Genomic DNA, 9,926 nt, shown 5'->3' on the forward strand with positions numbered 1-9,926 from the left:
ATATATTATTGTGGCAAACCTCTTCAAGGTTAGGAGCGTTTGTCACAAACTAAGTGGTAAACTGTCACCAAATCACCCAAGAATGAGAGTTCTTTCGAACAGGACAGTACCTGTGTGTTTGTTTCTCCGTCCTGGTCCACCCAGGCCGTAGGCGAGGTCAAGGATAGCAGGGTTCGGTACACGAATCGGGTTCTCGGTAGGTCCAGGTCCAAACGCCAACAGGTAAATCCAAAACAATCCAGCTCATACACGGTAAATCCAGCCAATCTCTATAGTCTCTTTCTCTATTGTTCATAGCTCCTTCCAGCACTCTCTCTTACTCTTCCTGGTTTTTCTTGACCCTTTATCTGTGGGTCGGCTCCACCTTCTGAGGGTTCCCCTTGCTTCTGGGACTTGTAGTTTTGGCGGTCGGCCATTTTGTGATCTGTAGTTCTGACAGGGGTGGCCATTTTAGTGATCGGGCAGAGCCCATTTATTAGTTCTGCTCTCACATATCTGCCACTTATCACTCGACCCCCTTCTTTGCCACATATCTCTCCCCCTAGATCCGACCCCCTAGGTCGGGCTACCGCAGCAAAATATGCATGCATGCGGGATAACCCATCCACGTTTCCCATTTCCTTCCCTGCTCTGTGTTTCAAGTCAAAATGAAACGGTTGGAGACTCAAAAACCACCGCATCACCCGAGCGTTCTTCTCTTTAGCCCTATGCATCCAAGTGAGTGGGGCATGGTCACTGAAGGTGAAGTGGGTGAAGTGGCGCCCCAGCAGGTAGTACTTCAGGCTTTCTAGAGCCCACTTTACTGCCAGCGCCTCTTTCTCAACGACTGAGTAGTTGGTTTCCCGCGGTTCCAGCTTCCTGCTTAAAAACAGGATGGGGTGTTCCACCCCTTCTACCTCTTGGGATAGCACTGCTCCCAAGCTGACCTCTGAGGCATCCGTCTGAACCACAAACTCTTTCTCAAAGTCTGGTACCACCGGCACTGGGTTACAGCAGAGAGCCTCCTGTAATGTCCTAAATGCTTTGGTGGCCCTTTCATCCCATTTGACCATGTTTGGCCCTCTGGCTCTAGTCATGTCGGTAAGTGGGGCGGCCACTGTGGCATAACTTGGGATGAACTTCCGGTAGTAACCGGTCAGCCCTAGGAAGGCTCGGACCTGCTTCTTATTTACTGGTTTCGGCCATTCTCTAATTGCCTTCACCTTCTTATGTTGGGGTTTGATTAACCCTCTTCCCACAGTGTATCCCAGATACTCTGTTTCCTCTAACCCCACAACACTTGGCAGGGTTTGCCGTAAGCCCTGCCTTTCTAAGGGCATCTAACACTGCCTGTACCCGGGGTAAGTGGGATTCCCAATCTGGGCTGTAGATCCCCACGTCATCTAAATAAGCTGTGGCGTATGCTTTGTGCGGTTTTAGGACTTTGTCCATGAGCCGTTGAAAGGTGGCTGGGGCCCTGTGTAAGCCGAATGGCATGACGGTGTATTGAAACAAACCGTCAGGTGTTGCAAAGGCTCTTTTCTTTGGCCCTGGGGGTCAGAGGAATTTGCCAGTACCCTTTTGTCAGATCAAGGGTCGTAATGTACCGAGCATGACCAATTTTCTCCAGTAGTTCATCTACTCGGGGCATGGGGTAGGCATCAAACTTCGAGATTTCATTTACCTTCCGAAAGTCGTTACAGAACCGCAAAGACCCATCGGGCTTGGAGACCATCACAATTGGGCTAGACCACTCACTATGTGACTCTTCGACCACTCCAGCTGTCAACATTTTCTCAGTCTCTGCTCTAATCGCGGCCCGTCGAGCCTCGGGTACCCGATATGGCCTCATACTCACTTTTCTCCCTGGTAGGGAAACGATATCATGAGCCGTAACCTCAGTTCGGCCAGGTACCTCTGAAAACACATCTCTGTTTTTCTGGATCAGGGTCTTTACTTCCTGTACTTGCGCTGGGGACAGAGTGGGTGAAATATTTACTTCGGGTGTCTCCTGAATGTGTGTGGGGTATGTGACCATTAGTGTTTCTCTCTCTCGCCATGCTTTTAACAGGTTTATGTGATAAATCTGTTCCTGGGGCCGTCGACCTGGCTGTCGGATCCGATAATTGACTTCTCCTATTCTCTCCAGTACTTCATATGGTCCTTTCCATGTGGCTAGTAGTTTACACTCTACCGTGGGGATCAGCACTAACACCTTATCTCCCGGTTGAAATTCCCTCAGGGTAGCCTGCCGGTTATAAGTGTGCCGCTGGTGTTCTTGTGTTTGTCTCATGTGCTCTCTGACGATGGGCATGACTGTGGCTATCCTGTCTTGCATTGCCGTGACGTGCTCTATGACACTAGTATACGGGGTGGATTGGTGCTCCCAGGTTTCCCGGGCGATGTCTAAGATTCCCCGGGGATGCCTCCCATATACCAGCTCAAAGGGAGAAAACCCCAGCGAGGCTTGAGGAACCTCTCTCGTGGCAAACATCAGATACGGCAACAAGCAATCCCAGTTTTTCCCATCCTTTTCGATTACCTTCCTGAGCATTGACTTCAGGGTTCGGTTGAATCTCTCAACCAGCCCGTCCGTCTGAGGATGGTAAAACCGATGTCCTCAACTGTTTCACCTGCCACAGTTTACAAAGGTCCGCCATAAGGCGGGACATAAAGGGAGTCCCCTGGTCGGTAAGGATCTCCTTTGGAACCCCTACCCTGGTGAATAAGAGCACTAATTCCTTTGCGATATTTTTGGAAGTCATCGTCCGAAGGGGAATGGCTTCTGGGTAGCGAGTGGCATAATCTAGAATGACCAGAATGTATTGGTGCCCTCTGGCGGATTTGGGTAGTGGGCCCACTAAATCCATCGCTATCCTCTCAAATGGCGTTTCGATTATGGGAGTGGCACTAACAGGCTTCTAAAAGCTGGTCGGGGAGCTGTTAACTGGCACTCCGGGCACTCTCCACAATGCCGAGCCACTTCAGCTTGAATTCCTGGCCAGTAAAACCTCCTTACAATCCGGTCTCGGGTTTTATCGATACCAAGGTGTCCACCCAGAATGTGCCCATGAGCTAGATCCAGTACTGTCCTCCGGTACCGAGTGGGAACCAACAACTGTTCCACCACATCAACCCCTATTTTCGAGACTCTGTACACCAAACCCTTTTTCATGATGAAGTGGGGAAAACTATTAGGCATCATCCCACCATTTATGGGAGTACCATCTACGACCTGCACATCTGCTCTGGCTTGCTGCAGGGTTGGATCCTGGTTTTGGGCCGTCCCAAAATTAGTCAAGGACTCTGCCAGGTCTGCTGGTTCTAGATCGTCATCCTCTGGATTCAGATCGACCCCAGCCCCACTAGTACCGGGCTGTTTGTTATCAGCGAGGTTTGCCACTTCATCCTCCTCCTCCCCTACTAGCACCTGTGATGTTGTCCCCTGGGAGACCTCTTTTCTTGGCTTTGGTTGAAGGCCCCATGCTTCTTCCTGCTTGGTCGGGGTTGTTGGCTTCTCAAATATGCCATTCTTGTGGCCTAACTTCACAAAGTTAGGAAAGTCTCTACCCAATATTACATCATATGGCATCTTTGGGATCACGCCGACCTCATAATCCAGCAGACCGTCCTCTGTTTGTATGCTCACTAAGGCTGTGGAGTACAGACGGGTATCCCCATGAATGCATGTAACACTGATATCCTGTCTTGTATCCAGTTTATGAGTCGGCAATAGTTCTGCAATGACCAGAGTTAGCATACTGCCGGAATCCAGCAGTGCTTCAACCTCTTTCCCTTCAACCTTCACCCTGCACATATGTTTGTTTCTTGATCTTTCAAGTACAGTGGTTACAACAGGACATGCATACCGCATATCATCTTCATTTTCACCAAGGTTACATTGCATTGGCTCTTCTTTAATAGGGCAGTAGGCTGCAATATGTCCTGGTTGATTACAATTGTAACAGATAATAGGGGTTCGGGGAGACCCCTCGACACCCAGTCCCGGTTTCCGTTTTTCCCTTAGTGTCTCGGCCTGATTCTGATTCTTTCCTCATGGCCCCACGCTGCTCTCTTCCCCCTCTATATGTTGGGACAGCCTTACCCTGTCCGCTGGTTCGCCCATGCCTGGGGAACGGGAATTTTTCCTCCTGTGCCTGCTCAGCTGTTCTTGCCGTACAATACCGTTCAACCAGGCCCACGAGCTGGTCGGCGGAAAGTACCTCGTTCTGGCCAACCCATCGTCTCACTTCTTGGGGTAGACCTCGCTGAAACTGGTTGAGTACGATGGTCTCGACAATCTCGGCGGATGACCGGGTCTCTGGTCGCAACCATTTCCGTGCCAGGTGAATCAAGTCGAACATCTGTGTTCGTGGGGGTTGTCCCGGTCGGTAGGACCACTGGTGGAAGCGGTGTGCCCTCACGGTATCGGTCACTCCCAGTCTAGTCAGGATCTCCCCCTTAAATTTATTGTAATCCTGTGCATCTTTCAACTCCAGGTCGAAATACGCTTTTTGAGCGTCCCCTGCCAGGTATGGTGCTAGAAGCCCTGCCCATTCTTCTTTCGGCCACTTCTCCCTCTCTGCCGTCCTTTCAAAGGTGGTAAGATATGCTTCCACATCATCCTGCGCTGTCATTTTTTGAAGAAAATGATTGGCCCTCCTCTGGGTATTTGCAGCTGGTAATTGAGCCCCAATTTGGTCCGCTAGCCCCTTTAGGCCTTCTCTTAACTCCCGGGTGTTTCTCTCTTGCTCTTCTGTGAGCAGCTGGTTGGTGCGGTGCTGGATCTGTAACGTGTCCTGATACATTCGCATTGCATCCTGATGAACTATTTGTTGAGCTCTAGTTGCCTCTTGTTGGGCGGCCGCCGCTTGTAACAGGGCCTGTATGGCTCCCTCCATACTCATTTTCCTGAAAAACTGTCCTAACCAAACAAAGCCAAAACAAAAAAAACCTGACTCCCCTTTGGAGTGCTAACTGAACATTTATTTATTTTTTCCTTCTACCTAACCAGTGGTATGTTAGTCCATGCCCGCATTCTCCACCACGTGTGGCAAACCTCTTCAAGGTTAGGAGCGTTTGTCACAAACTAAGTGGTAAACTGTCACCAAATCACCCAAGAATGAGAATTCTTTCGAACAGGACAGTACCTGTGTGTTTGTTTCTCCGTCCTGGTCCACCCAGGCCGTAGGCGAGGTCAAGGATAGCAGGGTTCGGTACACGAATCGGGTTCTCGGTAGGTCCAGGTCCAAACGCCAACAGGTAAGTCCAAAACAATCCAGCTCATACACGGTAAATCCAGCCAATCTCTATAGTCTCTTTCTCTATTGTTCATAGCTCCTTCCAGCACTCTCTCTTCCTCTTCCTGGTTTTTCTTGACCCTTTATCTGTGGGTCGGCTCCACCTTCTGAGGGTTCCCCTTGCTTCTGGGACTTGTAGTTTTGGCGGTCGGCCATTTTGTGATCTGTAGTTCTGACAGGGGTGGCCATTTTAGTGATCGGGCAGAGCCCGTTTATTAGTTCTGCTCTCACATATCTGCCACTTATCACTCAACCCCCTTCTTTGCCACAATATATATATATATTTTTAAATGCTAAAAATGTAGGGCTCAAAACAGGTGAGCCTGGTATCCATTAATAAATCTAACAGTTTGTTAGGCTGCTTTACATATCCAATTAAGTCTTTTGTCCGCTGTAGTCTTGAGACCGAGCAACTCCTTTGTTCCTTTGTTTTGTTTTTCCAAACAATACGGGTTTCCAAATCCAACTAAATATTTTCCAGCGAAGCCTTTTGACTAAATATAGTGGCTAAATTGTCCCAAAACAATTTACGTTGTCACGATCGTTGTAAGAAGCGGACCAAAATGCAGCGTGGTATGTGTTCATGATGATACTTTAATTGAAGAAAGCACTGAATACAAAACAATAAACGAATGTGAAGCTATAATAAGAACTGTACTGACATAGACATAGACAATCACCCACAACCCACAATGACAAAACAGGCTACCTAAATATGGTTCCCAATCAGAGACATCGACTAACAGGCCATATCAGGCCATATCAGGCCAAACACAGAAACAGAAAAACAGACAAACTAGACATCCAACATAGAATGCCCACTCAGATCACACCCTGACCAAACAAAACATAAAAACATACAAAGCAAACTATGGTCAGGGTGTGACATCCATCCTAATCCTTTAGCCACAATGGAGAGTTGCAAAATGTTGGTCTTAACGAATAAAAATACAATGTCCAGAGATGGATTCAAGTTTTAAAATAGTAATACATTTATTTGTCATTTTTCTGGTTACAAAATAGTGTGTGTGTGTCTCAGTCACCAGATCTCAACCCAATTTGACAATTATGAGAGATTCTGGAGCGGCACCATCAACAAAACACCAAATGATGGAGTTCCAGACACTTGTAGAATCTATGCCAAGGCACATTGAAGCTGTTCTTGCAGCTCACGGGGGCCCAACGCCCTATTAAGATACTTTATGTTGATGTTTCCTTTATTTTGGCAGTTACCTGTAACTCAACACTCAGCCATTAATGTCTAAATCGCTGTCAACAAAAGTGAGTACACCCCTAAGTGAAAATGTCCAAATTGGGCCCAGCAATGCCCCTGTGACAACAATTTTGGACCCCCTTGTGGCCCCTCTAAATGTGGAGTATGAAATCATTTTTACATAACTAATTTTTGCTATCATTCTTTTTTTACATCCGTTATTAGACAGTGGCAACGATGATGATTATGAACCTGCTATTTTGCCTGCTAATGCCTGCAACGCAGTGAAGAAAACGGTGACCACAATAACGTCTAATGTAACTGGCCCCTCTAACAGTACCACTGGCCCCATCTTGGCCCCCCCAGTTGAAAGGGTCTAGAACCGCCACTGTAGCCCATGTGCCTCACCCTAATAATTTAGTCTATTTTCACCAACGCGGTATTGTAAACACATTGTTCGTGGCTGATGTGGGCTTGTTTGAAAACTTTTTTTGTACAGCTTTGACAGTGCTACTGATACTAGTAGTGGCGCTTGGCTTGCACTCGCAAATTCAGCACACACAACATTCTATAATAGAATTGTGTTATTTGACGTGTCAAATTAATAGCTTATTTAACATTTCAAATAGTGTTATATGACGTGTATATTTTTTGACACGCAAAGACCCAAACGGCGTTCAATGTACCTCACCCTAATAATTTGGTCTATTTCCACCTCTTAATTTCACCTATCCTGTTTTAGAGAAATGTAATCATTGAATATTGTTAGAGCTTTCATTGTCTTATTTTATGCCCCATTTATTTATCCTATGATTCTGACTTGGTGTACAGGAAGAACACTGTAAGAACGGCCCATGTTCTGAATTTTGTCACTGTACATTTCAAAAGTGCTGAACAAATAGTTATATTGACTACATCTGTCATCGCTCGCTCATTAATGTCTTAATCGAAATTACGGATAGCCTCTTATCCGCTTGTCGTCCCCTTATGCCATAGTTTGTACATCTCAATTGTCAGTAGAAACCACATTTGTTTAAGCAAATCAGCCATATCAGCTATGTTTTTTTAAGGTAGTAACTGAGGCTGAATGAATTGTTTCGCTGCCAGACAAGGCTCCATTTAAAGCATGTTTCGCAGTGATAAGGTTGTTGGGACTGCTGTTTGGACAGCTTTATGTAGGCCCTAACAGTTTGTGGGTGCCGTTTGTCACCGTTATAGTGCAATTAATATATTGTTTTTTTATATTTTATTTTACCTTTATTTTACTAGGCAGGTCAGTTAAAACCTCTTGAGCTTATGGCTGAATACTGCCCCCTTTGGAGGAAGTGCGTGCCCATAGTAAACTGAAAATATTTTTTTCCAAAATTGCTAATATATGCATATAATAATAATAATTGAATAGAAAACACTCTAAAGTTTCTAAAACCGTTTAAATTATGTCTGTATGTAAAGCAGAACTCTCAGGGCAGCCTTTCTCCCAAACTCTCTCTTGTCAAGAGAAAAGTTGGGTCAACTTTGACGTCATCGCCCCCACCCTTCCCAGGCAGCTACCGATCTGGGAACAGTATGTATTTGTTCAGCGCGATGTCTGCTTTCAATTGGCACGTTCATTGTTTGAATTTCGCGCTCCCTCATCCTTTGGCGGGCGAAAATGCCCGGGTCACTCTCACATACATGCACTCTATTGCGCGCGGCCGATTTGGAGAACGTTCTTTTCCAATAGACACCAGTTGAAGCCGGTTCGTTTGTTCGCGATTATCATTGTTTTACATGATAAAAACATCATTTTGCTCGATTCTGCACTTAGTTTGACCAGTTTAGTCGACATATAATATGTAATTTTGAAGTTTTGATGCGCAAGAGTGCGGGACCAGAAGGAGCAGAAGTTATTTTGGGTGCATTTCAGCTGAAGCTGTTAGCATATGCTAATACAAAGACGCACAACTTGAAACCAAACGATGTATTGGGTAAGTATGACTCCTTCTACGTCTTCTGATCGAAGAACATCAAAGGTAAGGGAATATTTATGTGGTTATTTTGGGTTTCTGTGGACTCCAAACGTAGAGGAGACACTGCTAATATCTGAGCGCCGACTCATAGCATAGACTAGTGAACGAATTCTGTAACGTTAAAAATAAATGTAACACAGCGGTTGTATTAAGAAGAAGTGTATCTTTGTAACTATATGTAGAACATGTATATTTAGTCATGTTTATTGCTTGTTATCTGACGTTATCTGTCGGAGCTATCATAATTTCTCCGGACATTTTGAGTAGCATTTTTGAAATGTCGTCATTGTAAACAGAGATTTATGGATATTAATGGCATATTATTGAAAAAAAAAAAAATGTACTGTGTAACATGTAATATTACTGTCATCTGATGAAGATTTTCAAAAGGTTAGTGAATTATTTATTTTTTAATCCTACTTTTAAATTTTATATTTTCTGGGACAAAATGGCCGCCGCTTGCCTTTTGTTTCGGTGGTGGTCTAATATAAATGTGTGCTATGTTTTCGCCGTAAAACATTTTAGAAATCTGACTTGCTGGGTAGATGAACAAGGTGTTTATCTTTCATTTGAGCTATTGGACTTGTGTAGGTGTGGAGGTTAAATATGTCTAAGAATATTTTTTCGCATTTTGCGTTATGCTAATGAGCTTGAGCCGTAGTCACGATCCCGGATCCGGGATGGGTAGCATCAAGAGGTTAAGAACAAATTCTTATTTTCAATGACGGCCTAGGAACAGTGGGTTAACTGCCTGTTCAGGGGCAGAACGACAGATTTGTACCTTGTCAGCTCAGGGATTCGAACTTGCAACCTTTCGGTTACTAGTCCAACGCTCTAACCACTAGGCTACCCTGCCGCCCCGTGTTGTGTTGTGTGGTGGCTTTGAAGGCATGCATCCCACATTACTATTTTTTGCCTCACCAAGATTTACATGCTAAAATTGCCAAGGTACAGTAGGTACAGCGCATCCATTTAGCTGAGGACAGTTTAAGGGGCCAGCTTGCAGAAAACATCCCCATAGTCCATAACCGCTCCTGTTTCTAGGAGACAAAGGGCTGTGATTCGTGTTAGTTCATGGTTCAATCAGGTTTGTACAATGCTGTTTGTACTTACACATCAGTTACAACAGTGGAAGCTGGAAATGCTGTTGAGATGTTGAGCACACAAACTCACCAGCATTTTCTCTTGTCACAATAGAGATTGTGAGAGTGTCCAGTCCAGATTTATTCTGTTCCAAAGCCATTGACCTGTTCTTACTCCAGGTGATAGATGGTGGTGGTGGGTAGCTGTCAACACTGCAGGTCAGATTCAGGGTATCACCCTCTCTCACAGTGTTACTACCAGAGATATTGGGTTCCTTCACAATTAGAAAACAAAGTGCATATGCAGGTAATCATGTCCATGAAATAGGGTCCACGTCGCGTT

The sequence above is a fragment of the Oncorhynchus tshawytscha genome, linkage group LG23 (assembly GCF_018296145.1).
Source record: "Oncorhynchus tshawytscha isolate Ot180627B linkage group LG23, Otsh_v2.0, whole genome shotgun sequence".
Taxonomy (NCBI): Eukaryota; Metazoa; Chordata; class Actinopteri; order Salmoniformes; family Salmonidae; genus Oncorhynchus; species Oncorhynchus tshawytscha.